The sequence below is a fragment of the Cydia strobilella genome, chromosome 1 (assembly GCF_947568885.1).
Source record: "Cydia strobilella chromosome 1, ilCydStro3.1, whole genome shotgun sequence".
Lineage (NCBI taxonomy): Eukaryota > Metazoa > Arthropoda > Insecta > Lepidoptera > Tortricidae > Cydia > Cydia strobilella.
Window position 1 is genome coordinate 1491159 of NC_086041.1, and position 26849 is coordinate 1518007.

Consider the following 26849-nt stretch of genomic DNA (forward strand, 5'->3'; position numbering starts at 1 on the left):
ACGGCAATATCAATAAGGTAAGTTATTTTGTTCATTTTATCTGTCAAGGAAATGTCTGGACGGTTGTAGTGTATAGTTCTATCAGTAAGTATGGCACGGTCAAAATATATTTTGTGGCTATTATTCTCTACATCCTAACGTTTCGAACCCTTTACCTCCCCCGACCCGTTGACCACGAACGCTGTAAAGGGTTCGAAACGTCGGGATGTATTATAAATTCAATATACGCGATATAATCTGTTTTCATAGTTTCATTTCATGAGTAACTATCGCGGTAACCGAAGACAATATTTTGTATGATTTCTGTTTGTAGCCCAAAATAGACTCGGTGCCGGGGAGAAATAGGGAGTGTAACAGTAAATTTATAGTAAAACGGGCTGCATTTTCGTATTTAACACGAGGGACAGCAATGCGAATAATACAAACACACATTTTAAAATGGCTGACAATTAACTTAAAAAGAACCTCACGAAGACAACATTTTTGAGTTGGTGGTCATTTTTAGAAAAGTGAGCCTTCGAATAAGAAAATAACTCGCTCTATCACTGATTGAATGTTGGATACCGTAAAATGGGGTGACTTTAGGAAAAAATGGGGTTACTTTAATGATTTTGATATGACCATAAACTAACATGGGTAATTAATTATTTCATCTTCTTCTTCTTCTTCTTCTTTGTCGTAACCTCATGGCTGAGGGACGTGACGAGTGTGGACACTCTTCACCAGTGCTCTCCAGGCCGCTCTGTCTTGGGCCGCAGTGTGGCGTTTGTCACTGATGTTATTCTGTCTTCTTCTTCTACCTAGCGTTATCCCGGCCTTTGCCAGGGTCCGCTTTCCTACTTGCCTTTCTCCACTTTGCTCGATCCTGGGCGTCCTCTCGCGTAAGCCCGTTTGCGCTCATATCCGCTTTCACAACATCGAGCCACCGCTTTTACATGAATATATTAATTATGGCTTAAAACCTGATATTTCAAAGCCACCCTGTTTTACAGTAACCATTAACGATTCAGTTCGGTCTTGGTTATTATTAAATTGTCACGTCTTAAATTAAGTCTGAGCGCCAGAATTAGAAAGCACATCTTCTTTTCTTCTTTTCTTGATGGACTTGAGGGCGGTGTTGCCCATAGCCAATGTCACGTAAAAGGGTAGGAACAAAATAAATGCTTAATATTGTCTTCGGTTACCGCGATAGTTACTCATGAAATAAAACTATGAAAACGGATTATATCGCGTATATTGAATTTATAATACATCCCGACGTTTCGAACTCTTTACAGCGTTCGTGGTCAACGGGTGACTGAGGAAAAATTACAAAGTGCAAAAATACCCACATACTAAAATAATGAACAATCATAGACTACAAACTTTAAGGCTGGTTGTACATGCAAAATCGGTTCATAAGGCTAGTTATACACTATAATTATTTTTCAAGTAAAGATAGATATATATACGCGATAAAAAAAAAAACTATGCCGGCTCCAACCCTACACCACGGACCCGAGAAGATTTAATTCCCTCCTAAATTGTAGGAGGGTATCCCAATATGGGACCGGCAACAAACTCGGCGGGACACATCTTTTCAAAACATCAGAATGTCCAGCATCATCCAACACTAAGGTCTCACAGTCTATGTCTCGCTTGCTCCTTTATCAGGTGGACTACAGGATCCCAAGCTGGTGGTAGAGAAAAGCCATCTTCCCTATTAAAGTTTAGATATTTCTTAATCTCAATGGCCTCGCGCAGCATTCTGGGTATGTAACGCTTCTCCTTGGCAAGAACCAGAGGCTTATCAAACTTGATTGAGTGATTGGCTTTATCCATGACATGCTCACAGACAGCAGACCTAGGTCGACGGTGCTTGACATCAGCTATGTGTTCCTTCACACGAGTGGAAATGCTCCGTTTCGTCTGCCCGACATATGATAGGCCACACTCACAGTCCAGCCTGTACACTCCTGCAGTCTGTAGAGGGGTATTGCATTTTACAGGCCTCAGGAATTGTGACATCTTCTTCATTGGCTTGAAATATGTTTTTATAGAAGCACGCTTCAAGATGTGGCTGATCCTGTCCGTGACCCCCCTGACAAAAGGCAGAATGGCAGGCCTGCGCTCGACTGTGGGGATCTTAATGTGGGACCTCTGGTTGACCCGCGGTATCCTGAGCTCATTTGCCTGGAGCGCGCGCCTGGCATGCTGGAGCTCCGCGGCCAGATGCTGGTCATCACATATCCTCTGGGCTCTCTGAAACAAAGATTTGCCTACTGTAACAAGTTGACTGGGATGGTGATGCGATTTGCCATTTAAGTACCTATCAGTATGAGTAGGTTTCCTATACACAGTGCGACCTAGGGTGTTATCAGGATTTCTTTTTACCAATACATCTAAGAAGGGAAGAGAACAGTCTTTTTCCAACTCCATAGTAAATTTTATTTTGCTATGGATGGAATTTAGGTGATCCAAGAAAGTTGAAACACTATTTTTTGGAAGTATAGTAAAAGTGTCATCTACGTATCTTTTAAATATCTTCGGTCGCACAGGAGCCAATGAGAGTGCCCTCTCCTCGAAGTCCTCCATAAAGATGTCAGCGACTACTGGAGACACCGGAGACCCCATGGCCACGCCGTCGACTTGAAGGTAGAATTCACCATTCCATAGCAAGTAGCCAGATGTAAGGCAATGTTCCAACAGCTTAGCATATTCCTCTGACATGTTCTGCTCACATAACCTCTTCTTGACAACTTCAATGCAGTCTTGTACCGGTAGGCTTGTAAATAGCGACTGAACGTCAAAACTGACCATGATCTCATCATCAGTCAATGTTAGGTCTTTAATCTCACCGATGAAATGGTAAGAATCCTTTGTATGCGTGCTAGTGTTACCACGTAATGCTGAGAGGGCTCCCGCGAGGTACTGAGCCAATTTATATGTGGGAGCATCTATCTGGCTCACTATGGGACGTAGTGGGGCACTAGGTTTGTGTATTTTTGGCAACCCATACAACTTCGGAGGCACGGGGCAGTCAGGAACTAAACTTGCAACATTCAGATCAAGGCTGTCCGAGTAATCACTAATTAGTTCTTTAGTGGTTTTTTTTATTTTATCGCGTATATATATATCTATCTTTACTTGAAAAATAATTATAGTGTATAACTAGCCTTATGAACCGATTTTGCATGTACAACCAGCCTTAAAGTTTGTAGTCTATGATTGTTCATTATTTTAGTATGTGGGTATTTTTGCACTTTGTAATTTTTCCTCAGTCACCCGTTGACCACGAACGCTGTAAAGAGTTCGAAACGTCGGGATGTATTATAAATTCAATATACGCGATATAATCCATTTTCATAGTTTTATTTCAAAAATAAATGCTCTTAGAGCACGACGCTGTTCGGTGGTTGTTGTAGTTGTCTCGTAAAACCGATAGCTGGATTTTACGAGAAGCACGTGGACTACCGGCCGTTGACTCCAAAATGGTGGTTAAACACGCTTTGAGATTAATTCTCCATTCACTGCACACTACCACATTAGATTATTGTATAATAAAGCTATCGATATTACACTTTAAACAATATTAATGAGCAAAACACAAAGGAATTAATCACGTGGCTACTATCAAGGTGGCGTTCGAACCGGAAGTCCTAGAAAGCACATCAATAGAATGTCTCCAATTTCTGAACGTTGGCGGCGTTAAATCTAATACTAGCTAGTTAATTTGCATAAGTGCATAAGTATTCCATATTCATGGCTTGCCTTTCATTACTTGATTAACAGCACTGACCTAGTTGAGCGCTTTGTAGGCGCCACTCTGATGTAGGAACGTTTATGAAATGGATACAATGGTATTTTTTTGCAATGCATGGCAGTTTGTTTATCAAATCACTTTTTTTATCTTTTAAATATGAATATGGGTTTTTTATTGCTTGAAAATATTGGTGTGTTTGAAAACAAAGAAAATATTTTTAGTGCTTTAATTTGTTTGTAGTAGTGATAACCATGAGGTACAACTGCCACAGATTCGCTAGCTCGGATGAGAGGTATGGTGATGACCTAAAAAAATATTTTTTTTAATATTAATTTTAATTCCCTAAGCATACACCTAAATATTCTTCTTCTTCAGCATACCTTATTATTGGACATGAACAAAATATAAAAATAATACTTCCTGCCTAAAAAACTGAACGACCTTAATTCATTAAATTTGAACTTTTTTCTAAGTTTATTTTTAGTTTTAGGCTAATTAGAACAGATTTTTTCCAAAAATCCTAATTGTCCTAATCTCAGTTTGAAATCAAATTAGGATAACTTGGAGCTTTACCTTCGGCCCTACGGCGCTGCCCTGAGCATACACGGGGCGCAAACATTTACTTGGCAATCAAATCAGGTCGAAAGCTGACGAATTGAGGTTACTGAGGGTAAGTGTCGGGCTTTCATGAAACCTAGCAATGTTCAAGAGGGTTAAAGCAATGGGATTTTCATTTTATGAAATGGGAGGCAAACGAGCAGACGGATCACCTGATGGTAAGCGATTACCGCCGCCCATGGACACCCGCAACACCAGAGGGGTTGTAAGTGCGTTGCCGGCCTTTAAGATGGGAATACGCTCTTTTCTTCGAGGTTTGAAGGTCATATCGGTCCGGAAACAGTTTAGCTGTGGAATATTTGCGGTATGTTCGTTTTTGACAACCTCAGGCGAGTAAAAAGCCGATCAAATCATTTTTTGCGCCCTTTGGTACGTTAAGGTGAAGATCTATTTAAGAAACATCACCAGAAACTGTATCTGATGTTCTGATGTAACACATGTCCTAAACCGCAAAAAGAGACTGAACAATATCACCTGAGGCAGGCGTGTCTCACTCCGCGATTTCGTTGCGTCGCTACAAGTACGGTCAGCTGCAGAGAAAAGGCGCCACGCTGCATACAAACTTCTATGCAGGGGTGGCACCTTTTCTCTGCAGCTGCGGCCGCCTCAATTTTGAGGTTTTTCCATAGTAATTGCCGACACGGAACGCACGCCTGCACGCGCTTGCGCCGCCTTGCGCGTAGTAGACGCGTTTTTTTAGGGAGTGAATCTTCTCTACCTACTGTACTATGCCTGAGGCCCGTGGCGAATTCACTCTCCTCAATTTAAGTCCTCACATCTCACTGGACTGAAGGCCCCTAAAGGCGAGGCCATAGTATAAACAGGGCAAAGTATGTTATATTCATACAAACGCACCGCGCGCGACTTGTATGTGTGCGCCATAAGTATCTACCTATGCGTCGCCGCACGCACACTCAATCAAAATCTCTACTGGCGCACTGAGAAACGGGTCAGCATTTTGTTTGAGTGTGCGTGCGGCGACGCATAGATACTATGGCGCGCACATACAAGTCGCGCGCGGTGCGTTGTATGAATATAACATACTTTGCCCTGGTTATACTATGGCGAGGACCCGTAGCATTTCGTCCGTTCTACCCTACCGCAGTTACGCAGCTTGCAACGAAATCCATCAATCCATTTTATACATAAATGGGAGCTCTACTACTGACTAATACTCATACAATCCCCCAAAGACATAATTCTCCGCCCGTGACTAATTCCATGCCATTCAAAATGCCAGAACACTGCCAAATTGCGATTTCAGTTCCACAACAAGCGTTGAATGGTTTCAATGGCAACCATTAATGAATAGGCTCATCGGGATGATCGGGGTTAATACGGTATCGGAATGTTCTGGATTAAATCTGATAACTGCTGCTGATTGAATAAGCCAAATTGGAATCCTATTTTTGAGGACAGTTTTATCGGAATGTTCTGGATTAAATCTGATAACTGCTGCTGATTGAATAAGCCTATGGGAATCCTATTTTTGAGTACAGTTGTACCTGTATCTATTTTAGTTTTTCTTCTGAGCCTGTGATCCAACAGTTGAATGCTATCCTACTAATAGGACGAAGTGTCTTCTTTTACGAAGTGGTGGTGGTGGTGGTGGTGGTGGTTTTGGACGAAGTGTTTGTGACGTGTGTTTGTGCTTTGGACAGAGTAGCATGGCGGTCTTTGGTGTCGTAGGCCAAGATCCACTTCGGGTCGTCGCGCTACAGCAGTAAGTAAGTTTCTTTTTCAGCAAGTTCGACCATAGTGGACTGCTGGTCTATAAAATTTATAAATATTGATAAAAATTATTTATGTAGATACGAGCGTCATTGGACTTTATGGCTACTAATATACTTTAGTTACATAGATAAACAGCTGCCAGAAGCCCGGTCTTTTCTACGGGCTTAACACGGTAGCATTACCATGCCTGTCAAGTTCTAACAAGTACAGTATGGCAAAAAAGAGTAGAAATTAAAAAGTGGCAACACTGTAGTGACGTCCCTTTCAAATCAAGCTAAGAAAAACGGGACGACACTACAGTGTTGCCACTTCTTAATTTCTACTCTTTTTCGCCTGATTGTATGTAAGTGCGAAAGTGACAGGCATAGTGACAGGTGATAAAAATGCAACCATGCTGACACCGCTGGAGGTATTTCTTGTAACTCCGTGTTTTGATACTAAAAGATATAATTACAGCAAAGATAGATATAACTCCGTAATAGATGGATACAGTCTAAGGAAAAAACGTGCCTCGAAAATCACGAAAATTTGATTCTCGATCAGATGGCGCCACTAGTTTTGGCCTACACTCGTATAGAGGGCGTTGACTGTTTCGTTTGTAATTTATAATTTTAACGCATACCAGTGAAAGAACATGGGTCAAAATCATATAAAAATAATTAATGCAAATAAAAAAATCATTTATCCATATTTAAATACATTTTATCGTATTTTTATAAATATTTATTTTTAGTTTTAAAGTGTGTCGACAGATGGCAGTGAATTTACTGGGGTTACAAAATTTACTATGACAGTACCGCTCTATATAAGTTACTCTATGATTACAGTCTTAAAAAACGCTGCAAAATACCGCAAACCGAGCTTTCCTCCCTCCATCCGATTCCGATTATAGTATTTACCGGAAAATTGGCGATGGCTGGACGCGGATTATCCGGGCTCGGCGGCGATCCAGATTGTTCCGGCGGAATGAAATTCAGATTTTATCTCGATTACGATTACGAGTTTCCGGCTTATAACAATGGTGGTTCAATCTTAATTAAAAGAAGAGCTATTTAAACTGAATTCCGAATATAGTAGCAGGAACCGGTAATGATTTTGAGATGGTAATATTTATAATTCATTGCATGCACTACCATTTCGCCGCTATACTTACTCAACCTCGTATCTGCAACACTCATTTGATGACAAAAACACCCGTATTCCGAATGAAAGAAAAGCGACATTTCCATCAAATGATTGTTGCAGATATGAGGTTGAGTAAGTATAGCGACGATTTATACTTACCCAGTCTAACGGAACAATACCAAATCAGTAATAATTGTATTTGTGAATTATTACCCAAAATAAATTGGCTACGTAAACACAGTCATCTATAAAACATTGGATTTACTCCTACAAGAATACTTAAGTACTTGATCGTTATAAAGTCACTCAAGGCAATACAAGATATTTTCGTAAATCAAGTCTTTTCGGAATCCTTAGCCACAATGATTGGAAATCGACCTGAATCTTTGAGGCAATAAAGTCTCAAGACAACTGTTCTAATATCCTTTTACCACGTTAATAAGGTTGACGTTTGATATATTGAATGGGAAGGGGGTCAGAGCGCGGCCGGGTTTCGATGTATCTCCGGTTGTCTTATCGGCACATGGAGGGTCAGTGGATGGTTTGGGGCGTTTTGTCTCGGTAATACAATAAGGAAGGGCCACTTACGTCGAAAGTTGTGAAAGTATTCGTCCTTGTAACAATTTAAGAGGTCGTAGTCGATTTTGGAGCAAAAATTTTAAATTGATAGATTTAGTCGTTGAAATTATACACGTTTTGTTACGTAATATCTAAATAACAAGTATTGGTTTCTATTAGCACGTTTTCTCATCTTGCCTTTTAATAATGAGGTCGCGAGCGTCCGTCACCGGTAATATATGAAGAGAAGGGGCAGTTTTTAAAAATTCATCAAAAAATTATGTTGGTAAATTATACAAATTGATGTATAAGAATAGTTTCAGCAAATGTTGTAGATTGTTCAAGTATCCAAATTACGTTGAAATTAAGTCGATTTTTAGAGAAATTGTAACTTGTTTTGAAGTAATTTCTGGAGAAATTGAATTCGTTTAACTTTCATTTTCTCGAACTCTAAGTCATATAACAAAAATGTAATCTGATAAAGGTCAAGTACAGAATATGTATAATACAAATTTACCATTTTTAGCAGTCCAAACTTTACAAAATTTACAAATAAGAGCGACAAAATCAGTGCTTTACGCGCGTTTACCTAAACGTCCTTCAGAAAACTAATCATTACTAATTTAGTGAGTCTGTTTTCAAAAAATTGATCTGATAAAAGGCAAGTTAAGAAGACGTGCTAATAGAAAGCAGTACTTGTTATTTCAATTTGGTAACAAAAGGTGTACAATTTCATCGACGAAATCTATCAATTTTACAATTTTGCGACTAAAATCGACACCGGCCTCTTAAGGGTTATTTACTACTAGCTTTTGCCCTCGACTTCGTCTGCGTGGAATTAGTGATTTGTGTGCCTTCATTTTTAAACAAATCTGCTTTTTAATCCTTTTTCACCCCCAAATTGGTCCACTCCACCCCATTTGTACACCCTTAAGGGATGATTTCGGGGATAAAAATTATTCTATATCCTTTCCCACAGCTCAAACTATCCCCATACCAAGTTCCATCTAAATCGGTTCAGCGGTAATTGATTCCCCATACAAATTTCCACCCCCCTTTTCACCCCCTTGAGGGGTTAGTTCTGGGATAAAAAGTATCCTATGTGATATGTCCTTCCCCGGGACTCAACCTATCTATATACAAAATTTCAACTAAATCGGTTCAGCGGTTTAAGCGTGAAGACAGTGAAGAGGTAACAGATAGACAGACAGACACACTTTCGCATTTATAATATTAGTATGGGTTTTATCAAAGGATGACACTGTAGGATATAATACGTGGCTGCCGGCTGCCGGTAATATTGCATAATATAGGTGCCGGCAAAGAGTTGAACCGAGGCATTTCGCGCAGATTTAAGGGTGACTCATTTGATCTTGACCTATAAGGTCACTACCTATCTTATCTATACCTATAGTGCTACCTATCTTATCTATACCTGTAGTGTATCTTGACCTATAGTGCACTAACATTTCACTAATAGAGATGATAACGCTGATCGAGTTGTATAGACGTGCGTCCTTCAAATCTAATGTCGTGGGTTTGAATCCTGGTTCGTTTAATCAGTTCATTAGAACTTAGGTATGCGCGGAAAGTCACTCGATAGTGTTTTCGGTGAAGAACATGCAAACAACTTTTCCCTTCAAGATTTTTAAGGATGTGTCCCTCTCGTGCACGAGCTGTTTTAGCAGGGACGTATAAAGGCTCATCTATTATGATTTTCCTATAGATTACCATTGACTTATATATAACTTCGTAAAGACGGGCCTTACGGGAACCAAGAATGGGGCCAGCACACTGGTTAGCACACGAATGCGAGCCAATCGTGCAGTCCAACGCAACTATAAATTGCGACCAATCGCTGGTGCTCATCAAACGAGAATGTTCAGTCGGAATTATATAAACGGGCCTATCTTTACTTTTGAAATCGTAGATTACAACGTGATGTCATGTATCAATTTTCTTGAGCTTTCAAATAAAAGCTTCCTTTAAAACAAATTCATCGGGACAATATATAGCGCGCGCATCTTCATAAGCAAAGACTGACCAGGAATATATGATCACGCACCATGTTGCGGAATTTCACTGGAACTAATTTTTTCATACTATACTGAACTATCACCCTATACATGAAAATAACAGCGCCCTCTTGACAATGATCATATATTAGGTCAGGCTTTGTATTCGTTCGGGTAGAGAAACCTCGGGGTCCACGTCCGTGCGTCCGTGCTTGATAATTAGGGGGTTTACGGCGCCTCGTTAGGGGACAAAGGTTCCCTACGGGACAAAGGCGACGCCCGGGAGAGGACACGGTTATCCTGCGTCATGCTCATGAATAATCACGATATGCCACGGTGACACTTGAGAATCAAATTGGTTTGCTAAAATCGTTTAAAATGATTTTGAAAAAAAAAACTGTATTTTCTAATAAACTAGTGTTTTTTTATGATACAGGTTGAAGGCAAACGAGCAGACGAATCTCCTTATGGTAACCTGCAACACCAGATGGATTGCCAGCGTTTAAAATGGGAGTTTCTTTTCGTGATGGTCGTATCGGTCCGGAAATACAGCGGACAGATCGTTCCACATCCAAAGATTATCCGCGAGACAGGAAGTTTAGTGTACTGCCATGACGAAATATAAAGTATGGACACGAAAAAATCTGTTCGTGCACGATATGGTAAATCTTTTAAATTAATGAAGATTTTCAAGCAGCACTTTTTTTAAATGTTTTGTGGATTCATTCATAATTTAAGAGCATGGCTCTTGTCGGTGGAGTATGCGCCAGTTTTCTCGGTCCTCGGCCAGGTTCTTTAGTGTGGATATCAGACTATATAATAAAAATACAATCATAATACCATAATAATACCTACAATAACCATATCCGTCCGTAAGTCGGAGTGTCAGAGTTAAAAATAACTAAATTAAGAACACTTAGGACTTATAAAGTCATCAAAATATCAAAACTTGATCGAAACTAATGGATGAAGACGGTGAGATAAGAGCAAGATATGAGACACAAAAATGTTTTCATAATTAATGTCATTACCGGGTCCAACGCGATTAAATATCTCAATTGACATTTGCTGGGACGTCAGTCTTCCGTGACCACAGTTAGTGCAACCTAGTTGAAACGTCGGAAAAAATGTAAAATAATGAATTTTAATCGCGTTAAACTCGGCAATGACATTAATTATGTGTACAAAACGCGAGAGTTTAAAGTGTTATAAAAATGTTTTCGTCCTGTATAGTGGTAAATTAAGGAAGATTTGGTTAAAGCGGGTACTTTTCATGTTATTTTTTAATTAATAATCATCATCATTTCATCATTTACATTTACTTATTCTGTGCCTCAGTGGTGTCGCGGAGTGTCGACCACTGTTGAGTTATAGGCCTCTCTTCGTGTTTGCCACTTATCCCGGTCTTAGGTTAGTCTCATCCAAAATTGCCTCGCGATGTTCCGAATGTTGTCCACCCATACCCAACGAGCTAACGGACACCAGGCGCTTCATTCATTTATTATTTGATGCCAACAAAAAATATCGTCACAAAATGTGAAAAAGACCTCTCTCGGTTTAACATCAATCTCAGAAATGCGGCCACAATCTCCCCGAAGACAAGACAACCATTAAGCTTTCGATACTCACTCGATAGCTGAGGACAATAGGCTCTAATGGATCCGAGTACTCGGAGATAAATTACATTGTAGTATTTTTATAATCGAATTTAGACTGTAACTAATATTCGGAACCTTAGTGTTTGAAAATGGCAAGGTATTAGGCTCTACCCACAGTCTCGTTCATTCAAGGATTTATTTGGATAATTCGTGTAGATTCCTACACCTAACCTATGGCGCTCAAACATGGTCATGAACTGAGGCGTTACAAGTCCAAACTCAAGGTTTGCCAGCGAGCGATGGAGCGCAGTATACTAGGTGTTCGTAGAACTGATGTGATCAGAAACACGGATCTGCGCTCCAGAACTCTAGTTGTAAATGCAGGTGTCCACTCCGCTAAGCTTAAGTGGGACTGGGCTGGGCATGTCTGCCGCATGCACCTTGAAAGGTGGGCCAAAATGGTTACTGAGTGGGACCCACGGAACACCAATGGCGCTGGCCGGGGTGCAGGCAGGCCGAAAAGGAGATGGCGGGACGACTTGGACGCATTTTATCCGGATTGGCGGGACACTAAAAACGACAGGGTCGAGTAGAGGAAACGAGGTGAGGCCTTTGCCCAGCAGTGGGACACTAAAATAGGCTAATTAAAAAAAACGTGTAGAATGTTAAAAATAGAAAGACCTATAGTCTGTGCCCTAACATACGTATCCACTTTTCTATGCAGCTATGGCGACGTACTTACAAGGTTCAAGGTACTTAAGGTTGGGGCAGTTATTGCACCACTGTACTATCCCTACAATACTTCCAAATAAAGGATGTCCCAAAAGGGACGCAAGATTAAACATTGATGAAAAACACTTTTTTTTTTTCGTTATAATATATTTGTATATAAAATCTTGAAATACATAAAATAGGGTTATTTGTGGAATAATACGTCAGGCAAATGTCCTTCTATGCTTTGCTGGCACATACGCACTCTTTTGTCAAAATTTTCTATGACCATTTTGCATAGATGCGGCTGAATTTCTCCGATGCAGCGTCGAAATGATTTGCCCCCTAGATCTTGCGATTTAACGCCTTTAGACTTCTTTTTACGGGGTTATTTAAAGTCTAAAGTCTATGCCAATAAGCCCACAACCACTCATGCTTTAAAAGAGGAAATTCGACGCTGCATCGGAGAAATTCAGCCGCATCTATGCAAAATGGCCATAGAAAATTTTGACAAAAGAGTGCCAGCAAAGCCTAGGAGGACATTTGCCTGACGTATTATTCCACAAATAACCCTATTATATGTATTTCAAGATTTAATATACAAATATATCATAACGAAAAAAAAAGTGTTTTTCATCAATTTCGAATCTTGCGTCCTTTTTGGAACACTTTTTACAAAGGCATATAAATGTATTATACCTAAACGTATCAAGCACGTTCTTCCACTGTTCGGCATTGCTCACTTGCATCATTGCATTGCTGCTGAAATCAGCTCACGTATTAAAGTAAAAGTCAGTGGAATACAACACCGTATTCTAGTTTCTAGACAGCGTGGCTTATACATAGTAGGTATATATGCTTGTTTCGAATCGACTAGGCTAAAACAATCCAGGATTGCTAATTCAGATTTTTAGGGTTCCGTACGCAAAGGGTAAAAACGGGATCCTATTACTAAGACTCCGCTGTCCGTCTGTCACCAGGCTATATCTCATGAACCGTGATAATTTTCACAGATGATGTATTTCTGTTGCCGCTATAACAACAAATACTAAAAAAGTACGAAACTCTCGGTGCGCGAGTCCGACTCGCACTTGACCGGGTTTTTTTCATTGGGTTTTCAACGTTCGATGTTGCGTTGAAATCTAATTAAATACGGCCGCTCGCGTTACCTGGTACGCGCGAGATGTACCGCTGTCTCCATTCCACATTAGATTTGGTTATTAGTAACAACCTAATAACCAAATCTAATAACTTATTGTCCTGAAAATGATAGCCAACAGGTTAGATTCAGTTGTTTTGGGACGATATATCGAATTGCATGTTCACAAACATGCAGTTCGGTAGATCGGCCACAATAATTTGTAATTTATTTAGTATGTAATTTCATGTATGTAATTTAGTGTAGGTACTGTTCTGTAACATAAAATAGCCTGTAAGTTAATACTAACAACTATGGACTGTAACTGTCTGAAAATAAATAATTTTTATTATTATTATTTATTTTATTTTATTACATAGATTATTGCATAGACTTTATTAGAATTTCGATGATCGCCGTACCCGTCGTGTCGCTTGACTCTTCGTTAATAAACAAATTCGTTAATCAAGAAAAAATAATTAATCCAGACCGCCCAGCGCGCGCGTAACCTACGAGTATATCGTATTTATACAGGATGGAAAAAAATTATGGGCCCTGGAGGGAAAGTGTTACCGTAAGTTAGCTCATTTTACTTAAAGGAAACATTCTTTTATTTATAAAAAGAAAGAAAACTGCGTTCAAAGCGAAATACAGATATTCTATTCTATTGTATTCTATTCTATTAAAAGATTTTTTTTTTTAATTTCGCTTGTCTAAAAATATGCTTGAGTATGAAATATTCGATTTTATTGATATTTTGTACGAAAGACGAGTGTAAGACCTAATGTTTCTTGGAGAAATGTTATTAACATTAACTGTACCGACTAGTAGAATAAAATAGCGAGTGTTTATTTTTTGAAACTTTTAGTCGGTTCGATTCCCGGGCGAGACGAGCGAATTTAAAAAATCTTTGAATGCGGTTATGTTTCTTTAAAAAAATAAAAGAATGTTTGTTGTCAACGCAAGCTCCTGATGACACTCCTCGGTACGGAGTGAAACATGTCGAGCGTTTTTCGACTTAAAATACGTGAATGACCCGTTATTAATATATCTAATGTTTACTTTAAGTATAATGAGCTAACTTAAGGTTTTAAGACACTTTCCCGCCAGGGCCCATAAATTTTTTCCACACTGTATATGTGTACCTATATATCAGACAATTTATATGTCGTATAACACGTTCGAGCACGTTACCCGTTAATGGGTGTTTTTTATCGCGTCTCGCCCGTCCGGATCGTCAGGCGATTGTTACCTATATAGCGCCAACCTAAAACAGCTTAACCTTCTTCTTCTACCTAAGCCTTTTCCCATTATCTGGGGTCGGCTCTCCTTGTCCTCTTTCTCCACACAGGACGATTTTGTGCTGTTCCGGCGTCAATATTTGTGTTTTTCATGTCATTTTGGACCGTTGTCAGCCAAGTAGCAGGGCGTCTTCCACGGCCCCGTTTCGTCGTTGGTAGATCCCATTGGATCTACCAACGACGATTATACTTAAAGTAAACATTAAATATATTAATAACGGGTCATTCACGTATTTTAAGTCGAAAAACGCTCGACATGTTTCACTCCGTACCGAGGAGTGTCATCAGGAGCTTGCGTTGACAACAAACATTTCTTTTATTTTTAAAAAGAAACATAACCGCATTAAAAGATTTTTTAAATTCGCTCGTCTCGCCCGGGAATCGAACCGACTAAAAGTTCCAAAAAATAAACATTCGAGTGGCATTCCACTCGTACCATGTGATCTGAAGACCGCCTGAGTACGTGACCGTACCAGCGTAGTCGCTTTTCCTTCAGCTTTTCTTCAATAGGAGCGATTTTAAAACTGCCTCTCACGCATTCGTTACGGATCCTATCCCTCCGGGTGACTCCAGCTGACCAGCGAAGTATGCGCATCTCTGTTATATGCAGTTTTTGAACGTGTTGTTTTTTTGATGCCCAGCATTCGGTTCCATAAAGTATGGCGGGTCGCACTGCGGTTTTATATAATTTACCCTTTATTTTTAAAGGCATTCTGTTATCACACATAACACCGGTCAACTGCCTCCACTTCATCCAGCCTACTGTGGTTCTATGACTTACGTCTCTATCAATACATCATAAAACAGCTTAACCTAAGGGTGTTAAATGGCTTGTTTGACGCGGCGCGGGCGAGTAGTCAACAAAAGCGGAGCAGGCAAGGTGTTCACAAATACCTAAACTAGTAGAAATTGTAGATGACCCAAAGAAAAAGTGACAAGTAGCCTTACCACGAGTCTGACACTGACATGTTCGCAGTCAGTCACTCGTTTTTTTTATTATTCGCTTGTCTCGCCCGGGAATCGAACCGACTGAAAGTTCCAAAAACTAAACACTCGTTATTTTATTCTACTAGTCGATACAGTTGTTAATGAAAACATTTCTCCAAGAAACATTTAATTTAGGTCTTACACTCGTCTGTCGTACAAAATATCCATAAAATCTAATATTTAGTACGTACTCGAGAATATTTTTAGACAAGCGAAATTGAAAAAAAAAAATTAAAAATCTGAATGCAGTTTTGGTTCTTTATAAAAATAAAGTTTCCTTTAAGGTCTCCGGCAAGCTCGGTTCTCCATACAAACGTAGTTCCGCTCAAAATTAGCTTAATGTAACTCACGACAGTTTAAATTCGTAAAATTACTGTTTTTTCCCCAGCCGCTTTAATGGTTTTTATGTCATTTTTAGCGTTCCGTACCCATAGAGTAAAAACAGGACCCTATTACCAAAGATAGATATAACTCCGTAATAGATGGATACAGTCTAAGGAAAAAACGTGCCTCGAAAATCAAGAAAATTTGATTCTCGTTCAGAGGGCGCTACTAGCTTTGGCCTACTGTCGTATAGATGGCGTTGACGGTTTCGTTTGTTATTTAACAATTTTAACGCATATCAGTGAAAGAACATGGGTCAAAATCATGAAAATAATTAATGCAAATAAAAAAAAAAACATTTATCCATATTTAAATACATTTTATCGTATTTTTATAAATCTTCATTTTTAGTTTTAAAGTGTGTCGACAGATGGCAGTGAATTTACTGGGGTTACAAAATTTACTATGAAAGTACCGCTTTAATATAAGTTACTCTATGCTATTACTAAGACTCCTCTGTCCGTCTGTCTGTCCGTCACCGGGCTGTATCTCATGAACCGTGATAGCTAGACAGTTGACATTTTCACAGATGATGTATTTCTGTTGCCGCTATAGAAACAAAATACTAAAAAGTACGGAACCCTCGGTGCGCGAGTCCGACTCGCACTTGGCCGGTTTTTTTCAGTATGAATGGCGCGAGCACCTGATAAATAGCCGCTGATGAACGTAGGATCGTTATGTCACCTTTAGAATTGGACAGAGCGCGGGCATTACGAACATCATTTATATTCGTTACCTAACTGTTGTGTGACACGTGATACGTGTTTGAATGTATTTGATTCGCAACGGTATGTTATTCCTAATGTTATAGACCTGTACCAATAACTTCTGAGGTTATAAGAATATTAATGTTGCTTATTTTTTATATATAGTTTTCAGACCATATACTAAACCTAAAAATAAGATTTTGTGTCATCCTAGGTATTTGCTTAGGTAGAAATTTAGGTATTTCTTTTTTCAATCAGCATTCTGTAAAAAAAATATTCGAGACGAAATTCTTTGTTTCCCTGTAAAGGCAAAGTGGGTTCCGACGTACACACGCATTTTGTGTCATTTTCATCCACGGGTATAATGGCATTTAATAAATACCTAATATTGATCCTAAAACGCCTAAAAAAATATTAGAGTCGGTAAGTGAAGTGTTGTACTTTACAGAACATTGTTATATGTTATTCAAACAAATCTGTGTCAAATTCATCCACCGCTTTTATTTAAAAAAAAATTTTTTCTAATTAACACCCTGTATCTGCCACAAAAAAAAATTCATATTATTAAGTTTACGTCTACAATATTATAATACCACATTGAGACATCATTCATAATTTGGGTCATTTTGATCCACGGTTTTTTTTACTATCTGGCAAAATAAAACTCAATTGAGCAAGAAGGGCGTGCGCGGGGAAGGGTACCTACGCGGGTGGGGTGCTTATTATACTTGCCGCAATATCAGCTGGCGACTGAGATCTTAATACTATCTCCTTTACCCTTGTTAAGACCAACCAAGAGATGGCATTATGAGCTGTCTCGCCACTTAGTTTTGCGATACAGTGGATTTATTTCATTCGGAGGCATAATTACATTGTCTTATCAATCTTACCGTAGTAGGTATATAAATATAATTAAAAATAAACTGTAGGCTGCACTCCTCATACTGACCAACATTTGTGACGTTCCTAATCAAAAGGTACCACTTTCTCTGACAGGTTATTTGTATAAAGATATAATCAAATTTCGACTTTATGGTAAACGACAAAGTGGTACCTACCTTTTGATTGAGAATGTCACATCAGCGACTTAAAAATTACTTTTGTTTCGATTTTTAGTAGACTTTTTAAGTTTATTTTAACACGCAATTTATTGTGATTTTTGTTATGTTTAAGCGTGGCAAGCAACATTAATTACATTGATGATGATGTTCATTAAATACAATATTTTTTCATACTATACTGAACTGTCACCCTATACATGAGAATGAACAGCGCCCTCTTGACAATGATCATATATTACTGGTCAGGCTTTAATATGTGTCATAATTTAGTAAAGTCCCCTTTGTGGATTCTAAGTTTCCGAGTTACAGCAGTTTAGTGAAAGCGTTTTTTTTTAATATAAATTAAGGGTTGAATAAAGAGGAAAGAAAATTTGATTATTTTTGCGCTACGACGCACGGTTTAGGAGATACAGCCCTATAAAGTTTTTTTTATTGTTTTTTTCTTTTTTTCTTTTTTACATTGTGTTTTTTGTATATTACTTTGGGGTTTCAAAAAGGGGAACGAAAATTTAATTATTTTTGCGCTACGACGCATGGTTTAGGAGATCAAGCCCTATAAAAAAAAAACTCTTTTTTTTTTGCGTTTTTTTTTTGTATAAATTAATGGTTACATAAAGGGGACCGAAAAGTTGATTATTTTTGCGCTACGACGCACGGTTTAGGAGATACAGCCCTATATAGATTTTTTTTCTTTTTCTTTTTTACGTTTTTAAATCTTAATTAAGGGCTTCTTAAGGGGAACGAAAATTTGATTATTTTTCGCTACCATGCACGGTTTAGGAGATACATCCCTAAAGTTTTTTTTGTTGTTTTTTTTTTCTTTTTTTTGTCATTGCGTTTTTTGTTATTACTTTGGGGTTTCATAAAAGGGAACGAAAATGTTATTATTTTTGCGCTACGACGCACGGTTTAGGAGATACAGCCCTAAAATGATTTTTTTCTCTTTCTTTTTTTCGTTTTTAAATCTTAATTAGGGGCTTCTTAAAGGGGAACGGATATTGATTATTTTTGCGCTACGATGCACGGTTTAGGAGATACAGCCCTATAAGGATTTTTTGTTATTATTTTTTTCTTTCTTTTTCTTGTGTTTTTGTATATTATTTTGGGGCTTCATAAATGGGAACGAAAATGTTATTATTTTTGCGCTACGACGCATGGTTTAGGAGATACAGCCCTATAAAGATTTTTTTTTTAAATTTTGCGTTTTTTTAAATATAAATTATGGGTTGCATAAAGGGGAACGAAAATGTTATTGTTTTTGCGGTACCACGCACGGTTTAGGAGATACAGCTCTATAAAGTTTTTTTTCCTGGTTTTTTTTTTTGTTTTTTTTTTAAGTATTAATTACGGGTTTCTTAAAGGGGTTTATTTAATTATTTTTGCGCTACGAAGCATGGTTTAAGAGATACAGCCCTATAATGATTTTTTTTTTAAATTTTGCGTTTTTTTTTTAATATAAATTATGGGTTGCATAAAGGGGAACGAAAATTTTATTATTTTTGCGCTACGACGCATGGTTTAGGAGATACAGCCCTATAAAGATTTTTTTATTGTTTTTTTTTCTTTTTTTCTTTTTTACATTGTGTTTTTTGTATATTACTTTGGGGTTGCATAAAGGGGAACGAAAATTTTATTATTTTTGCGCTACGACACATGGTTTAGGAGATACAGCCCTATAAAGATTTTTTTTTTAAATTTTGCGTTTTTTTAAATATAAATTATGGGTTGCATAAAGGGGAACGAAAATTTTATTGTTTTTGCGGTACCACGCACGGTTTAGGAGATACAGCTCTATAAAGTTTTTTTTCCTGGTTTTTTGTTTTTTTTTAAAGTATTAATTACGGGTTTCTTAAAGGGGTTTTTTAATTATTTTTGCGCTACGACGCATGGTTTAAGAGATACAGCCCTATAATGTTTTTTTTTTAAATTTTGCGTTTTTTTTAAATATAAATTATGGGTTGCATAAAGGGGAACGAAAATTTTATTATTTTTGCGCTACGACGCATGGTTTAGGAGATACAGCCCTATAAAGATTTTTTTTTAAATTTTGCGTTTTTTTTTAATATAAATTATGGGTTGCATACAGGGGAACGAAAATTTTATTGTTTTTGCGGTACCACGCACGGTTTAGGAGATACAGCTCTATAAAGGTTTTTTTCCTGTTTTTTTTTTTGTTTTTTTTTTAAGTATTAATTACGGGTTTCTTAAAGGGTTTTTTTTTAATTATTTTTGCGCTACGACGCATGGTTTAGGAGATACAGCCCTATAATGTTTTTTTTTAAATTTTGCGTTTTTTTTTTAAATATAAATTATGGGTTGCATAAAGGGGAACGAAAATTTGATTATTTTTGCGCTACGACGGTTTAGGAGATACAGCCCTAGAAAGTTTTTTTTTTTTTTTTTCATTGTGTTTTTTGTATATTACCTATACTTTGGGGTTCCGTAAGGGGGAACGAAAATTTTAATATTTTTGCGCTACGACGCACGGTTTAGGAGATACAGCCCTAAAATGATTTTTTTTCCTCTTTTTCTTTTTTGCGTTTTTCAATCTTGATTAGGGGTTTCCTAAAGGGATTTTTTTAATTATTTTTGCGCTACGATGCACGGTGTAGGAGATACAGCCCTATAAAGTTTTTTTGTTATTTTTTTTCTTTTTTTTCATTGTGTTTTTAGTATATTACTTTGGGGCTTCATAAAGGGGAACGAAATTTTTATTATTTTTGCGCCACCACGCACGGTTTAGGAGATATTATATCTATATATATAGCTATAATAGCTCTATAAAGTTTTTTCCTGGTTTTTTTTTAAGTTTTAATTAAGGGTTTCTTAAGGGGAATGAAAATTTGATTATTTTTGTGCTACGATGCACGGTTTAGGAGATGCAGCCCTATAAAGATTTTTTCCTCTTTTTTTTCTTTTTTGCGTTTTTAAATCTTAATTAGGGGCTTCTTAAAGGGGAGCGAAAATTTGATTATTTTTGCGCTACGATGCACGATATAGGAGATACAGCTAATACAGCCCTATAAAGATTTTGTTTCTTTTTTTTTCATTGTATTTTTCATGTATAACTTTTGGGTTACATAAAGGGGAACGAAAATTTTATTATTTTTGCGCTACGACGCATGGTTTAGGACATACAGTCCTATATATTTTTTTACAATGCATGTGCTCGAAAAGTGCGTTTCCTACGGAGCCATATCGTGCGGAAAGTACTGCTTTTCCGCACTAGTGCTTTTTGTTTTCAATTTTTTTTTACAGTACATATGGTGCTACTTTCTCGCACTAGTGCGGAAAAGAGCACTTACCGTGCATATGTCGAAAGTTTAAAGGGCCATATGTACTGTAAAACGTACGATACACGTGCGAATAGGTAATTCGCAACTCGTGTCGATTTAAAACACTCCTTTTAATAATTAAACTTATTTGCCATGACATGTTTTTTTATTTACTCGCACAATGCATAGTAAAACATTGTATGATACACGTGCGTAAAGATGATTTCCGCACTTGTTGCATAAATAGCAATTTTTTTTATCAAAGAATGAAAGAAAGTCACGGTATTAATAACCAAATTTTACTTTAGTGGTACCTTTTCCCTATCACTGTCACAAATGTATGTGGCGTTCACGTAAACGCGATATTTTTAAGATTTCCCTGCGCAATGTTGCCAGCTCGCTCCCAAATCAAACATGTACTTACAGTTCTTTTGCATAATGGTGACATTGTACAATATCTATGAATTTTAAATAGGTAAAAGATAATTCGACGCATTCTTTGCTTGCTTGTTGCTTGTTGTTGTGTTGTTTGCGTAACTTCTTTGAATAAGTTGCGTTAATTTGGCGCACAGGCGAAGTAAACATGCGTTGCGTACGGCAAGGTCACGCCGCGGCCCCACCCTGCACGGCCTCCGTTGCCCATTCAGACCGCCCGCTAGCTTCGTTTGAACGCAAATAATATTTTTGTAATATTTGTTTATGCAGTGGAGTCAAGTGACACAAATTCATACATCTTATTTATCCCGCATTTCAAATTAATAAGATGTAAACTCTAATATCTTTAATATTCTTTTGTAACGGTGAAAGCCTGTTACAACAAAATCATCAAATATCTTATGAAGCTATGCCTTAATAAGACACAAAATCATTTAATGGACATATTTAATCGATTAAATTCGACCTAAGTAATTTTTTTTAACTCTAATTTTTTTTTGTGTCATTTAGAATATTATGACATAGTATCAGATTGCAGTGGACGTAATTGACACAAACTATGTTTTCACACTAAAAACACTATCCTAAATGCAACACAGTTACATGTTTTCTCTCGAATATTTTTTTCTCCAAGATAATTCAAAATAAAAAATAATTACCACAAAATAACAAATTACTAGAAAAGCAAATTATATATATGACACAAAACAAAATGTAAGATTTACATTTTAACAAAGTATTTATAAGCGAAAACAGAATTGACTTTAATATTTTTATAACCTAGGGGTCAAAATATAGCCAGCGGTACAGGTCTATTATGTGAAGGGAGCGTACAATTCATGCCGAAGACATTATCGTTACCGCAATAAGTTATTACGGTAAATAAACTAATCCATACTAATATTATAAACTAGCTTTTGCCCGCGACTTCGTCTGCGTGGACTTAGTAACCGCAGCTAGAGTACGAATAGCGCCTGGAAAAATTTTCATAGCAATCTAAATTTGAGCATATTATGCACACAAATTAGCAGGCACTTCTTTAATTATCTCAATTCCTCCCCGCTTTTTACTTTCTTAAGGGATGATTTTCGGGATAAAAACTAACCTATGTCCTTCTCAGGGACTCAACCTATCTCTATGCCAAATTTCATCTAAATCGGTTCAGCGGTTTAAGCGTGAAAAGGGAACACACAGACAGTAAGACAGACAGACAGACTTTGGCATTTATAATATTAGTATGGATGCGAAAGTCTGTCTGTCTGTCTTTCTGTCTGTGTGTTCCCTCTTCACGCTTAAACCGCTGAATCGATTTAGATGAAATTTGGCATAGAGATAGGTTGAGTCCCTGAGAAGGACATAGGATAGTTTTTATCCCGAAAATCATCCCTTAAGAAAGTAAAAAGCGGGGTGGAATTGAGATAAATAATGAAGTGCCTGCTAATTTGTGTGCATAATATTATTAAATATATATTATTAAAACTTACGCTTCATAAAGAGGTGCTTCAACGGGAGCACATGTGGGTGGACTGACCCGTCTGCGTCGGTCCGCCAACGCGTGCTCCCGTTGAAGCTCCTTGTTATGGATTATGGAGAGAAACATGTCGAGCAATCTTCGACCTTAAAATAAGTGCGTGGTTTTAATATATTTAATAGGTAGGAAGGTATTTTACACTCAAGAGCAGTTAAAACGACAAAATTTGAGATCGTCTTCGTGTCAAAAAAAAAAAACCAGCCAAGTACGAAGCCAGCCACGATGGGTTCGGTACCATTACGCAAAAAACGGCAAAAAAAATCACGTTTGTTGTATGGGAGCCTCCCTTAAATATTTATTTTATTCTGTTTTTAGTATTTGTTGTTATAGCGGCAACAGAAATAAATCTTCTGTGAAAATTTTAACTGTCTAGCTATCTATCACGGTTCAAGAGATATAGCCTGGTGACAGACGGACGGACGGACAGACGGACAGATAGACAGACAGACAGACAGACACAAACAGACAGACAGACAGACAGACAGACAGACAGACAGACAGACAGACAGACAGCGATGTCTTAGTAATAGGGTCCCGTTTATACCCTTTGGGTACGGAAGCCTAAAAATACAGTTATTCCACATGTTTTATCCTAGCGAGCTAAATTGAGTAGATATTTGTGCTTATATAACAGTAAAAACTAAACATGTTAACAGTATGTAAAAGCAATTACTCCCAATATCACATATAACATGGTTACTAATGTTACAAGCGAACTTTTCCTCTCCATGTTAATCGGCCTATCAATCTTGGATGATGGACGAGTGCGAAGACGTTCGGCTCATTACCATCCATCATTCATTCTCATTACCAGGCGTCTTTACCCTATTACTAATTTAGTACAGAAATTACCTTAAATGTGTTCGAAAATTTTGTAGCTTTTGCACTTTTCCTTGACTCTTCATAACACTTTCAATTTGAAATTATTACTGAATGACATCATTAATCATCATCGTCGTTTTGATGTCAGTGTACGTTCGAATTGGCCCGTAACTTTAAGTTAATGGAGTATATTTATATTTTTGTTGAAAAAAGGAAATAATTTCAACCCAAGGGGATTAAGAAATTAGGAGGACTATTATTAGATTACCTGATTGATAGATTTACCTGAGCTAACTATTTTTTTAACACCCACACTTTTAAGTGCCATGCTATTGGTCATCACTTTTATGATATCGCCTGACCGTCAGCAAGACGTTTAAACGATTTTTCCTCTTAAGGTGGTGCACGTGCACCGGGAATGTTCGCGATTGTACCTACAAATAATTTACGAAAACTTACTTTTTTAGAGTTCCGTACCCAAAAGGTAAAAACGGGACCCTATTACTAAGACTCCGTCTGGCCGTCTGTCCGTCTGTCTGTCTGTCACCAGGCTGTATCTCATGAACCGTGATACCTAGACAGTTTAAATTTTCCCAGATGATGTATTTCAGGTTCCGCTATAACAACAAATACTAAAAAGTACGGAACCCTCGGTGCGCGAGTCCGACTCGCACTTGGCCTGTTTTTTATAGTTTCTCAGAGTAGGTAAATAAATCCTTTCCCCTCCTGTCAAAGTTAAATAACGTCCCAATTGAATTAATGAGCTGGCACACCCTATTAGGCTATTGGAACGCAATCCATCAATACTGACGGTTGCCGATCAAGGGGCCGACCCGTGTCCGATAACTTAGGGTTCTAGTAATTGGAGTATTTCAATGAATCTCAGCATTCTATTAACGAAGTCTTTTTAAGATATTTTTCGGGTATGAAGATAGTTCCTAAAATAAAAGAGCACTTGGTTGTCCTATTACATAGGAAGAAGTACTTTTGATTTTGATTAAATATAGAAATTAACTTTTCTGTAGTGAGGCATAGACGTGACGTACCTCTTTACCTTTACGCGTATCTTATTATTATTATTATTATTTTAAACTTTATTGCACAATATAACAAATAAAGTACAAATGGCGGACTTAATGCCTAAAGGCATTTTCTACCAGTCAACCACCAGGCTAAACAGAAACAGTGATAGGTGCAGGCATTGAACAAAAAAAAAGCAGAATAGGTAACTTAAAACAAAAAATATAGCGATAAATAATACACACTACCGAAAATAAACTTACATATACATACTATACATACTATAATTAAATAAACTTACATATATATTACTTCATTTTATGTACCCAGTGCAAATAATACTATGCCTACGATGGACAACTAACCAGTGAGCTTGTCGAAAAAATGCTTGCGTAACATGCGCTTAAACGAGAGCTTGGTTGGAGCCTGTCTGATGTTGAGTGGGAGATCATTCCAAAGCCGGATCGCGTGAAGGGTGAAGGAGTTAGAGACAAAACCGGTGCGATGAGAAGGAACAGTAAGCTTGAGACTACGGGACTCACGAAGGGTGCAACCTGATCGGGCGGTTATAAAATTAAATTTCGAACTAAGATAGCCGGGCGCTTTCCGATCAAATAAAATAGAATATAGTGTGCACAGAATACGCAAGGCCCTCCGTTCTCGAATAGGGAGCCAGTTAAGTCGGCGGCGATATGCAGATATGTGGTCATATTTACGGAGTCCGAAAATAAATCTGATCTTATCTATTTATATAACCTCGCGTTACAACCAAACACGAAAAGTATTGTAGATTATTGAATAAGAATTCAGATTCGTACGGCTGCGATCGTGACCCAAAATGGTCCCGCCGGAAGATCAGCGCTGACCTTCGGTTCAGCATTATGCTGAGGCGAGACCATTTCGTGGTAAACTTCAACTCCTACCTATTTTATAAGTTCCTATAGCTTTAGTATACTTTTGTATGTAATTTTAGTTTTAAGTTTATCACAAATAAAACATTTGAATTTGAATTTAAATTCGTATAAATCAAAATATGTTAGTGTAACTTAATGCAAATGAGTCTGTGCAATTAAATATTGCTTTAAAGTCACACATGTAATCCACAATTCTAATCATCCCAACATATTCCCCACTCAAACCACATCAAAACTAAATATAACTTCGACAAAATACTCTAAACACACAACCAAAGAGTAATAGTTATTTGTTATACAAGGGTGCAAAGTTGTATTTTACCCGCGAGTGTGGAATTGAAACACGAGGAAGCGAAAGGATTCTATAGTTGAACCACGAGCGAAGCGAGTGGTTCTAAAATAGAATCCTGAGCGTAGCGAGTGTTTTAACACACGAGAAGTAAAATACATTTGCACCCGTGTGTAACACAAAACTTTTCCCCTCACTATAGCGAGGAAAGTGCAACATCCACAGGCGTTAGATCATCTTCATCAACTGGAATCACTCATTTTTATACGATACTATAACAAAAAAACTCTGGAAATTCTGTACTTTTACGTGAGAAGTTTTTAAGTAAAATTTTTGTTGTCATTTCTGACGTATGAAGTAAGTAAGTAAGAGGTCTGGTAGTTATTATTGAAATAGTTTTAGACAGGTCTATAAAGAATAACCAATATCAAAAACATTTTCATGTAAAATGTCATATGGCACGTAGAGCATGTAGAGCCAAACTTCTAACTCACGCCCTAAGTTCACAAACTACACCTTAGTCAAAATATGTGGCAAGGCCGTTTGCTAAAGCTGATTAGTGCTCACAGACAAAGTCGTATCAAAACAAGATGAAAACAATATCATATTTCAAAATAAATATTTCAGTACGGTTTCACTCACTATTATTTTTAGTCGCTTTTGGCGACACGTTTCGGATTCTTCGGGAAGCGGGCGGGAGGCGGGCAGTGCACGACGTACAGCCGCCGCGGACACTCATGCCTGAGGAAGGATTCCCGAAGAATCCGAAACATGTCGCATAAGCGACTAAAAATAATAGTAAGTGAAACCGTACTGATCTAAATATTTAGAAATATGTCTCACGATAGTTTAATTTCGAATATCATATTGTTATTTAAAGCAAA

General features: G+C 37.7%; 1 protein-coding gene across 7 annotated transcripts in view; it reads right to left on the reverse strand.

Moving 5' to 3' along the window:
• Positions 1-26849, reverse strand: part of LOC134750945 (synapse-associated protein of 47 kDa) — a 134119-nt gene that overhangs the window by 19378 nt on the left and 87892 nt on the right. The window lies entirely within an intron of this gene.